The sequence below is a fragment of the Medicago truncatula genome, chromosome 4 (genome assembly GCF_003473485.1).
Source record: "Medicago truncatula cultivar Jemalong A17 chromosome 4, MtrunA17r5.0-ANR, whole genome shotgun sequence".
Taxonomy (NCBI): domain Eukaryota; kingdom Viridiplantae; phylum Streptophyta; class Magnoliopsida; order Fabales; family Fabaceae; genus Medicago; species Medicago truncatula.
This window is the reverse complement of record NC_053045.1, coordinates 12,825,969-12,835,250: the sequence shown is the minus strand read 5'-3', so window position 1 is coordinate 12,835,250 and position 9,282 is coordinate 12,825,969. Positions and strand designations below refer to the sequence as shown.

The window sequence follows — 9,282 nt, the reverse complement described above, 5'->3', positions numbered from 1 at the left end:
CGTAGTGGAGAGAAAGAAAGTATATAATTAAGCCAAAAAAAAAATGAATTAACTTTTAAAGAACTGGTTAAAGTTTTTTTTTTTTTTTTGAAATGAAGAACTGGTTAAAGATAGGTACCTAAAATTTAGTCATGTCGACTATGTCTCTTTTAATTAATAAATATTTACTTTATGTTAGTCATTGATCTTTTCTATTCTATTAAAAATTTAATAACACTGCACTTAGTGTAGAAAAAGATAGTGCATACCCAAGAGCATTTGAATGATATTGTAAGAGATCTCTTTTAATTTAACATATGTTTTGAGTTTGAATCCAACTTTAGAATTGTTACACTATTAAATCTCTGAAGAGATGAATATTGTAAGATATCTCTTTTAACTTAATCAGAGGTCTTAAGTTTGAATCCAGCTTTAGAATTGCAACACTATTAAATTAATCTTTTAAGGGAAAATTTTGTCATTCATTACGGTTTTATTCTTTATAATTGAGTGAGAGAATACCTGATTCACACTAAAAGAAAAAGATAGTAAATATATATATATATTTATAGATTTTTTTTCTAAGAAAACACAAATGTTTTTACAAAGTAAACTTCAACACCATTTATCCAATAGTGTCAAATTACACTCTCCAATTTTCCTTACCCCAAACAACCAACCTCCTTGTCCAAACAGATGGACCCCAATCAATCCAAGAAATTTTGCTATGATCCTCACACCCTAAAAAAAACACGAATTAAAAGATATTCAATAGAAGAAATGATACATGGGGGAACTTTGAAGAATAAAAGAGCATAGACAGGGAGCAAGGCCAGGACAAACTTTAGAAGAACTAAGCGACCACCAAAATGCAAATGTCTACTTTTTCAACTGAACAAGCGGGATTTAATACGATTAACAACAGAATTTCAAAAATTCAACTGGCGAGAATCTCCGCCAACGAAAAGGTCGAAAGAACTTTTATAATTTTTAACTTTGAATATTGTTAGTTGTTTATTCTTCTTCTCGAGAGGTGTTAGTAAGTAGTTATCGAACTCATATTAATAACAACAATAAATATGAATTATTTATTAAATATCTAAAAATTTAGTTACAATTTCACACCACTAAATTTTGTTGGGTCACTAACAAATATTCTTAAAATAATACTTGTTAAGGATTTAAAAATGTAAATAAGAGTAATTGATAAATTTTATATATTATTTTTTATTGTTTTAATGTGTTAATGTAGAATCTTTAAAACTAAATTTTCTTAAACTTTTTCACGAATGTTCCAAGCATTTTCCTAAAAAGAATTTCTATTTCCAAATTGCATGCATGTGATGTTTATAAATGATTTGCAGTTAGCAGGCATTCTATTGGACACTGCAAATCTGAGGGACCCACATTGCACGTCCAAAGATAAGTATGTAACTTCATTATTGATCAATGGGGCTGGTCGTTATGGATGCAATGGTCTCTATCAATTATGTATGTCCCACACCATTTCTTTACCAAAATAGTTTTATAGCACATGTAAAGTTCTATCAAACTAGGATTAAACTTTGTATTGTTTTTTACTAGGTTTAATTATTTACATGATGTGATTTTTTGTAGTAAGGTACAAAATGCACGACCTATCTTCACTGCAAGTTGGGGATATACTGCGAAAGGACTTTAAAAAGTGGAAAGGACAAGGTATTCATTTTTACTTATCTATGTGAATTTAATAAATCATATCATAGTTTGACATACATGTGGTACATATTATATTCTTTGTGGATGGTGTTGCGGCTTTGTACATTCATCTAAAAATGCCTAACAATATAGACCACGCCTATATTTCACCAATGTGCCCCACCTCATTTCATTTGTGAGATTCCCTCTTATTTATTTGTTTGCAAGCTATCTAGCAGATACACTTTTTGAATTAATCGTGTCTCAGGATTGAAACGTTTTGTATCCGACATCGACACAACACCAACACATATGTGTACTTTGAGTGAAATTTTTCTCCTCTTTGAGTTCTTGGATTAGAACTCGTTTAGCATTCCTTCTTGGATTAGAAGTGATTGTGACGCCTTCTTTACCATTCCTTTTCCCAATTCCATCTTTTTATTTTACTTTTATTCTTATTTGTGTTCTATTCTTCATCATTTACATTGAATTATGTGATTTTCTCAAATTATTAACAGTATTGACGTGTCAGTGTTCGTGTCTAGGCTTCATAGGTTGCAAGTTTCCGTGTCTGTGCTTCATAGGTTACAAGATTATAAGAAAGATAAAAGTAATTATGAAAGTATAGATAATTGATTTCTAAATGTTCTTGTGTTCTAGAGTTAAATTGATCATACCTTCAAAATTACTTCTTAAGTTTCTTTTAACTTGTCTTCATAGGAAAAATTTGTTACTATTTCCTTGTTATTAATTTGTTGGAACGAAATTGCAAATACAACTCCTAGAATGTAAAATGACGGTCAAAATGGTATATTCGTTAACTCCTATAGTTAGAGGTTATTATGTGATATACGAATTGGACATATTATATTGCATGTTGATCTTAAATCAATGTCAATTTATTACGGACTAGTTTGTCTGTGACATCAAGGTTATTTCAATGACAAATTATCACTAATTGCAATTGTGCATGTACCAAATTATTGCCAAATTAGTCATTGAAAGATCAAAATTTCATAGACAAATTTTACTTAGGTGTGAGACCATTAATGTCATAACAAAGTGGAGGGACCACATTTACTATTAACATGTCACCTGATAGATTCTAACTATAAAAGCATATAGAAGGATTATTTTGGTTAACACTTTATAATGTACAGATTTTTCTTTTGGTATACGTCAAAGAACTTTTAACATTTTAATATTTTTATTTAGGTTATAAATTTGCGTTACCAAGCTCGGTAAAAAAAAAAATTATATACTACAAATTAATTTATCAATTGATAAAAATTAGGGATTATTTTATTAGCACGATGCAAAAGATGATTAATAAATATAACAAGATGGGACAACTCATTAATCATCAATTAAACTCAACTAATCATGATTTAGAATTTCATTGACTATAATTTTCAATGGTACATTTTAGCAAAAATATGTCATGTATATTTCAACACTTTTTTAGCAAGAAAGAAAAAATAAATTCAAAAACCTCATATAAAGAGAGGAAAGGCTTGGTTTGGTTTGGTTTTACGTCTAATTTCAATCAACAAAGCCAATAACGCACTACAATTATTTAATCTTTAATATTTGCTAATTAAATTAGAACAAACTAATCACAATCACATCAAACAAATAAGTCAATATTCAATCTAACCTTTCGGCTCACACTCACATTTTCCATTTTTTCAAACCAATCGTTGGGTTGCACTTGTGTGATATATCGTCACTTGACATTGGTCAATTCAAATGTGACACATGAGAATACAATTCTTTTAAAGAGAATGATAACCAGTACCCCAAGTATATTGGTTAAACATCTAAAACAAGTAAGTTCTCATCAAAAAATTGTGTGATCATTGCTTGATCAAAATTAACATCTTATATTTTCAAGACAAAATTTTTATTTGAAGATTCCTTAACCATTACCTTGAGGGAACTGATTAGCAAGACCCTTCTTTTAAACATAAAAATATGTCAAAGAGAAAGAGAGAAAATTATTGAATTGACTTATGTGTCACCATTGAATTGACCAATCTTAAGGATATTTCGAATTTAATGGTATACAAGTGGAGTCCTCAATTGTTATAGGGTTCATTGTTCAAAGGACAAACAACAACTTAATGAAATAAAGAAAAGAAAATGCTAATAAGCTTTTTTTTCTCTAAGAAATGCTAATAAGTTGTCTTTATTAGGCATGGCAATAGGGTGGGGTGTGGACGAGTTTTACCTTCCCGTTCTCATACCCTATCCTCATATAGTTACATATTACCCTATCTATACCCAACGGGGATGAGAAATTGAATCTCATCCTCATCCCGACGAGTTCGGGTATCCCCGCCCCATCCCCACAATGGATATATTTTTTTATTAATAAAAATAAAAGTATTTTTCAACCTCGAGCGCATTGTTGTAATGCATTATCCAACAAAGAGATGATGACGATCAATGGCTATGGTGATGGAGAAGACAGAGACCGAGAGTGTGAGATATAGAAGGAGAAAAGAGAGAACTATAATAAGTGGATGTCATCTAAAAAACTGAAACTCTAACTGTGTGGGTGAAATGATTCAGAGTTTTAGTTTCTATTTATATAAAATGGGTAATAAATTGATTTTCTACATTCCGGACGAGTTTGAGTACGAGTTTGGGGTGGGTACATATCTCCCTATTACCTGTCACGTACCCGTGTTTTGAAATTGGAAAAAACTCAAACTCATACCCAAACCCGATCAAAGCGGAAAAACCCGTCAAATTGAGTTTGAATCGGACAGGTACCCACATATATGGGTTTTATTGTCATGCCTAGTCTTTATGGCTTTTTATTTTATTTTAAGAAAAGGTGCTTATAACATTTCATTTATAATCGAAGATTCAATACAATTGGGTATAACATAATAAACTACTGAACTAGCTAATAATGTGGCCTCTCTAATGAGAGTATGACCTACCACGTTAGCTTATCGCCTAACAAACTCTATCTGAGAGTTGGAAAATTTGGCTATTGTTAAGAAATTTAAAAATAATTTATCTTGAGAATGATCAGTAATGTAGTAGTGGCAATAATAAAATCATCAACATGGTGGCATATCAAGTGTCGACAAGTGTCATAAAAATGTTTATAACAAGTGTCTTGACATGACCTAGCAAAATATCATCAACGTATCTTCAAAAACAATCATCACGTAATAGACCGGTGGTGCAACGGTGGCAATAAAGAATCTAGAGGGGACACGGATAAAAATAGAAAGAGTGTTAAAACTAACTTTAAAACCAAATCGTAATATTAAACTGGTTCATAATTGCATTTTTTTTTCAAAGAATAATTGCATTTTTTTTATAAGCAAGATTTTACTAAATGCAAGCTAGTTAGCAAAATACTTCCTCCGTATTCTCGTGAGCTTAGTTCAGTTAGTAGAGGCAGTGTATAATAAATGTAAAATCTAAGATTCAAACACCGACTACCACAAAAAAATACTCCCTCCGTCACATTTATTAACAAAAAAAGTGTTTTTTAGGTTCATTCGATATTTAATATATTTGGTCTATATATAGACCAAATACATTAATACATTAAATGTTGACTGAATCTAAAAAATATATTTTTTTTCTTATAAATATGACCGGAGAGAGTATGTACAAAGCCGTTCACCTAAAATTACATCATGTTTGTTGTTAAACCATAAACATATGTGAGTATGAGAGAGTTGTTAACCATTTAGTGATAATAGTGATAACATTTGTGACAACCATTTTCTTTCTCTCTTCCTATTGATCAACAACAATAGAAAGAGAAAAACAAAGAAAGAGAATAAATACGTATGAAAAGAGAGTTGTTCAAAAATTATCATAAAATAGTTGTATAAATATCATTTTTCAATGTACACAATGGATCAACCAAGTTCCCTAAAATTAATTGATTCTTTCCTAAAGCGATTTTAATGACTATGAAATCATTATTGTGTTTCAATTCGATTTGGATTATAAAACCATGCACATCCCTTATTGCCATTGGTATATAATAGCATTGCCGACACCTAGGGAAAGGGTAGACATAGTAATGTTTAGTACATCTTATCCATGCAACTTTCATGGGGTCCAGCTAGGTTGTAAGGATATTTTTCCTAGAGAAATGATATTTGTACAACCATTTTATGACAATTTTTTGACAATTCTCTTTCTCATATTCACATTATACTCTTATTCTCTCTCTTCTTTTTTCTCTCTCCATTGATTTTGACCAATGAAAAGAGAGAAAAAAGATCTTTTGATTGATAGGGATATAGTAATATGCTGAAGTCAGATGTTGAATCTCATATCCTTATTTATTCATCTTAAAATATGAAATTATAATCACTAAATTACTTTTAAAAAGTATAAATTTGTAACGATTAGGGAAGTTAGTTAAATTAAATATAATTAATTTTTTAAATGTAAATTAAAATTAAAATTTATTAAACTATCATTGTGGATATTTAATGGAAAAGTTTACTCAACTAACCACAGTGGTGCTGTAGCATAGAGTGTCACCAAGGAGTCTTAGATCCTAATTATGATCGATCATTTATAAATAGATTGTTGTGAATTCGGTCTCAAATTTCAAACCTCACACCAATGAAATTTAAATTTGTGGAGCAAGTATCAATGGCAATAAACAACCAAGGAATAAACCACAAGCAACAACAACAATCTAGATCTAATCTAGAAACCAAGTGCATAACAAAACCACAATCTAACCAAAGAATAAACAAGATAAAGAGAGTAAAGAAAAGATAACAACACCAAGAAATGTTCACCTAGTTCGGTCCAACAATGACCTACTCTGGAAGAGAGATTGATCTCTCCAATCCACTATCAATGAGTTCTTACAAAGAGATACAAATGAGTTACAATAAATTAGCTTCAACAAGCTCACAAAGAACAAACCTAATTTCTACCCATTTTCCCAATCTCACCAATAAGCAAGACACTCATGATTTTCACACTCCCAAGGTGTTTACAATTGTTTCCCAACTCTAGAATCTAACCCCCAAAAGAGAACCAACCCTTAGCATTTGATTTCACTAAGGATCTTCTCTTTTGGTTTCATAAGACTCACCCAAGTTGCTCACAAAAGACTCTTCACTCATGTGTTTTCCAACCCCATGAATCTTCCCAAAAGGCACCAACCCTTTTTCCCAAGAGCCCCCTCTTTTGGTTCTCCAAGATTTACATCTTGAAGCTTTGAACCTCACCCAAAGACCCTCAACCTTTAGTATCTAAAACCCTAAAAGTTCCATCCTTTGGTTTCCATGAGATTCACCAAGCTTTTTTTAACAAATGGGTCATAAAGTGCTTAAACAGTGTGACAGATCTGTCAAAATCGCGTCGCGCCAGCCAAAATCACACCACGGTTCATTGTGTATGTCCCAATGTACAATGGCCTTATCTAGAAATCGTGTCACGCTGCACAAAATCGTGCAACAATTTGCTTCAGCAGAAACCATCCATTCTGCCAGCAAAATCGCGCCATGCCTCTGAAAATCGCGCCACGATTTTAAGCTTTCACAGCATCACAATTTTGAATCATTTCTCAACATAGATGAAAAGTAGAAGGAAAAAAAAAAATATTAAGAAAAAACATTATGTGATATTAACATCACATATAGCTTAAGAAATGTTGAGATACTTTTATTTAACTGCCAAAGAATATTTATTGATTGAAGGAAAAAACAAGTACAAGCAAGTTTTGATTTTAACATAATGTTTGAGGCATGTCATGATTATATATCAATTAGATACTTTTGTACCGTCTTTTGTTTGCATTATGACATAATACATAAGAGTTTTTTTTTTTTTTATATCTTATTAATATTTATTTTTCTTTTAATAAACCAGAAAATACAGATTCAAGATCAATGTCACAAATTGGCATGAGTTGCATTGGAATTTCCATCGGACAGCTTCTCTCTCACACTGAGAATCTAGCACAAGAAATAACATCTTTCCAATGTGAGTCTTATATAAAACTTCTACTTGAACTAGATTCGATAGTTTTATGATAGTCATTGGAATGATATGATTCACATTCTTATGTATATCAAGAGTGGACCAATTAAATGATTACTTTATGAAGACATGGGTAGCATCGAATATGTTGGTTCCTCATATGTTATTGAGCAGGTTCACCATCATATAGAAAATCCATTTATTTGTATTGTGTCCTTATTGAAGGTAATTTTATATCATGGAGGAATAAGAAGTAAAATATACACTATTAGAAAAAGCAAAATTAGCGAGCGAAATTAGTGATCGAAAAAATGAAATTCTTCATAAATTCCTTGATCGCAAAATTTAGTGACGGAATTAGAGAGGGATTTTATGTTTTCCTTCACTAAATATCCCTCACTAATTTTTCTTTTTTTAGTAGTGTATAGTTAAAAGATCAAGCGTAGAAGTAGTGTACCTTATCATGACAAAAACAGATTAAGAAAAGATAATTAATGAAAGAGAAAATATTATATTTTTACGTAATTACTCCCTCCGTTTCATAATACTTGTCCATTTTAGAGAATAATTTTGTTTCACAATACTTGTCACTTTCAAGTTTCAATGCAACATTAATTCTTGTCTTGTCAATAATACCCTTGCATATTTATTGTAGAGAGAGAAAAAAATAAAATGAAATAATAAATGATTAAGGGTATTATAGAAAACACACACATATTTTCATCAAAAATAACAAAATTTATTTAGTTTATTGGTTAGTGCAATTTCTCCAAAATGGACATGTATTTTGAAACGGAGGGAGTATCATTATTCAGTATTGTTTCACTCATCATTATTAAAAATGAAAAGTCCAAGATATTGGATTTAAAGTGATGGAAGTAGTATTCAAACTAAGGATGCATTTGAGGAAAAAATAATCAATACTTTATTTATTATATTCTTTATTTAAGATAATTTAACTTTTACAAATGAATCACTCTTTGTAGGATGGAGAGAATAATATTCATCATCTTCTTGTGATTATACATATATGTGCAAAAATTGTTAGATTCTTCTAATGAAATATATTATATTTCAGTTGAAGAGAAACTTCGAGCACTTATCATCGTGTCAGCGTATTTTAATGATGAAAAGAACTTTAAGGTTTGCCCTTATCTTTTATATATTAATTCTAAATTTTGATAAGTAGGAATCAAACTCGATACCCTAAAAATTACAACACATGCACTACATACCAACCACTGCTGGACCTTAGTTGTTTATATTAATGTTTCCACTTACAGTGAAGTTTATACAAATTAACACACACAAACCTTTTTCTTATGATTAATTGTTGATGTTGGCTATAGAAGTTACTGGTTTGATAGTTTTCATTCTTGCAACTGGTGCAAATACTTTATCAAATTTAATGACTTCTCTTTGCACGAATCCTTTTGCAACTAATCTTGTTTTTATGTTAGGTCACTTCATCTTTAGAGTTCATTTTTACTTTTAAAACTGGGATTTATAGTAATTCCCCCTTTCGTCCTCGCTTCGAGGTACCTCCCAGTCTTCTTGATAGAAAACGTTTTTATCAAGGATTTCCGCTATTGTTGAAAAATGTGAACAAATTATTATGATTACAAAAGATTCGCTTGA

The 9,282-nt window shown here is 30.6% G+C and overlaps 1 long non-coding RNA gene across 1 annotated transcript; it reads left to right on the top strand.

Moving 5' to 3' along the window:
* Nucleotides 1–1,360: 1,360 nt before the first annotated feature.
* Nucleotides 1,361–7,651, top strand: LOC11430641 (uncharacterized). The gene is made up of 3 exons (XR_005645749.1): nt 1,361–1,470; nt 1,597–1,677; nt 7,534–7,651. It is a non-coding gene; the product is annotated as an uncharacterized lncRNA (long non-coding RNA).
* Nucleotides 7,652–9,282: the final 1,631 nt, after the last annotated feature.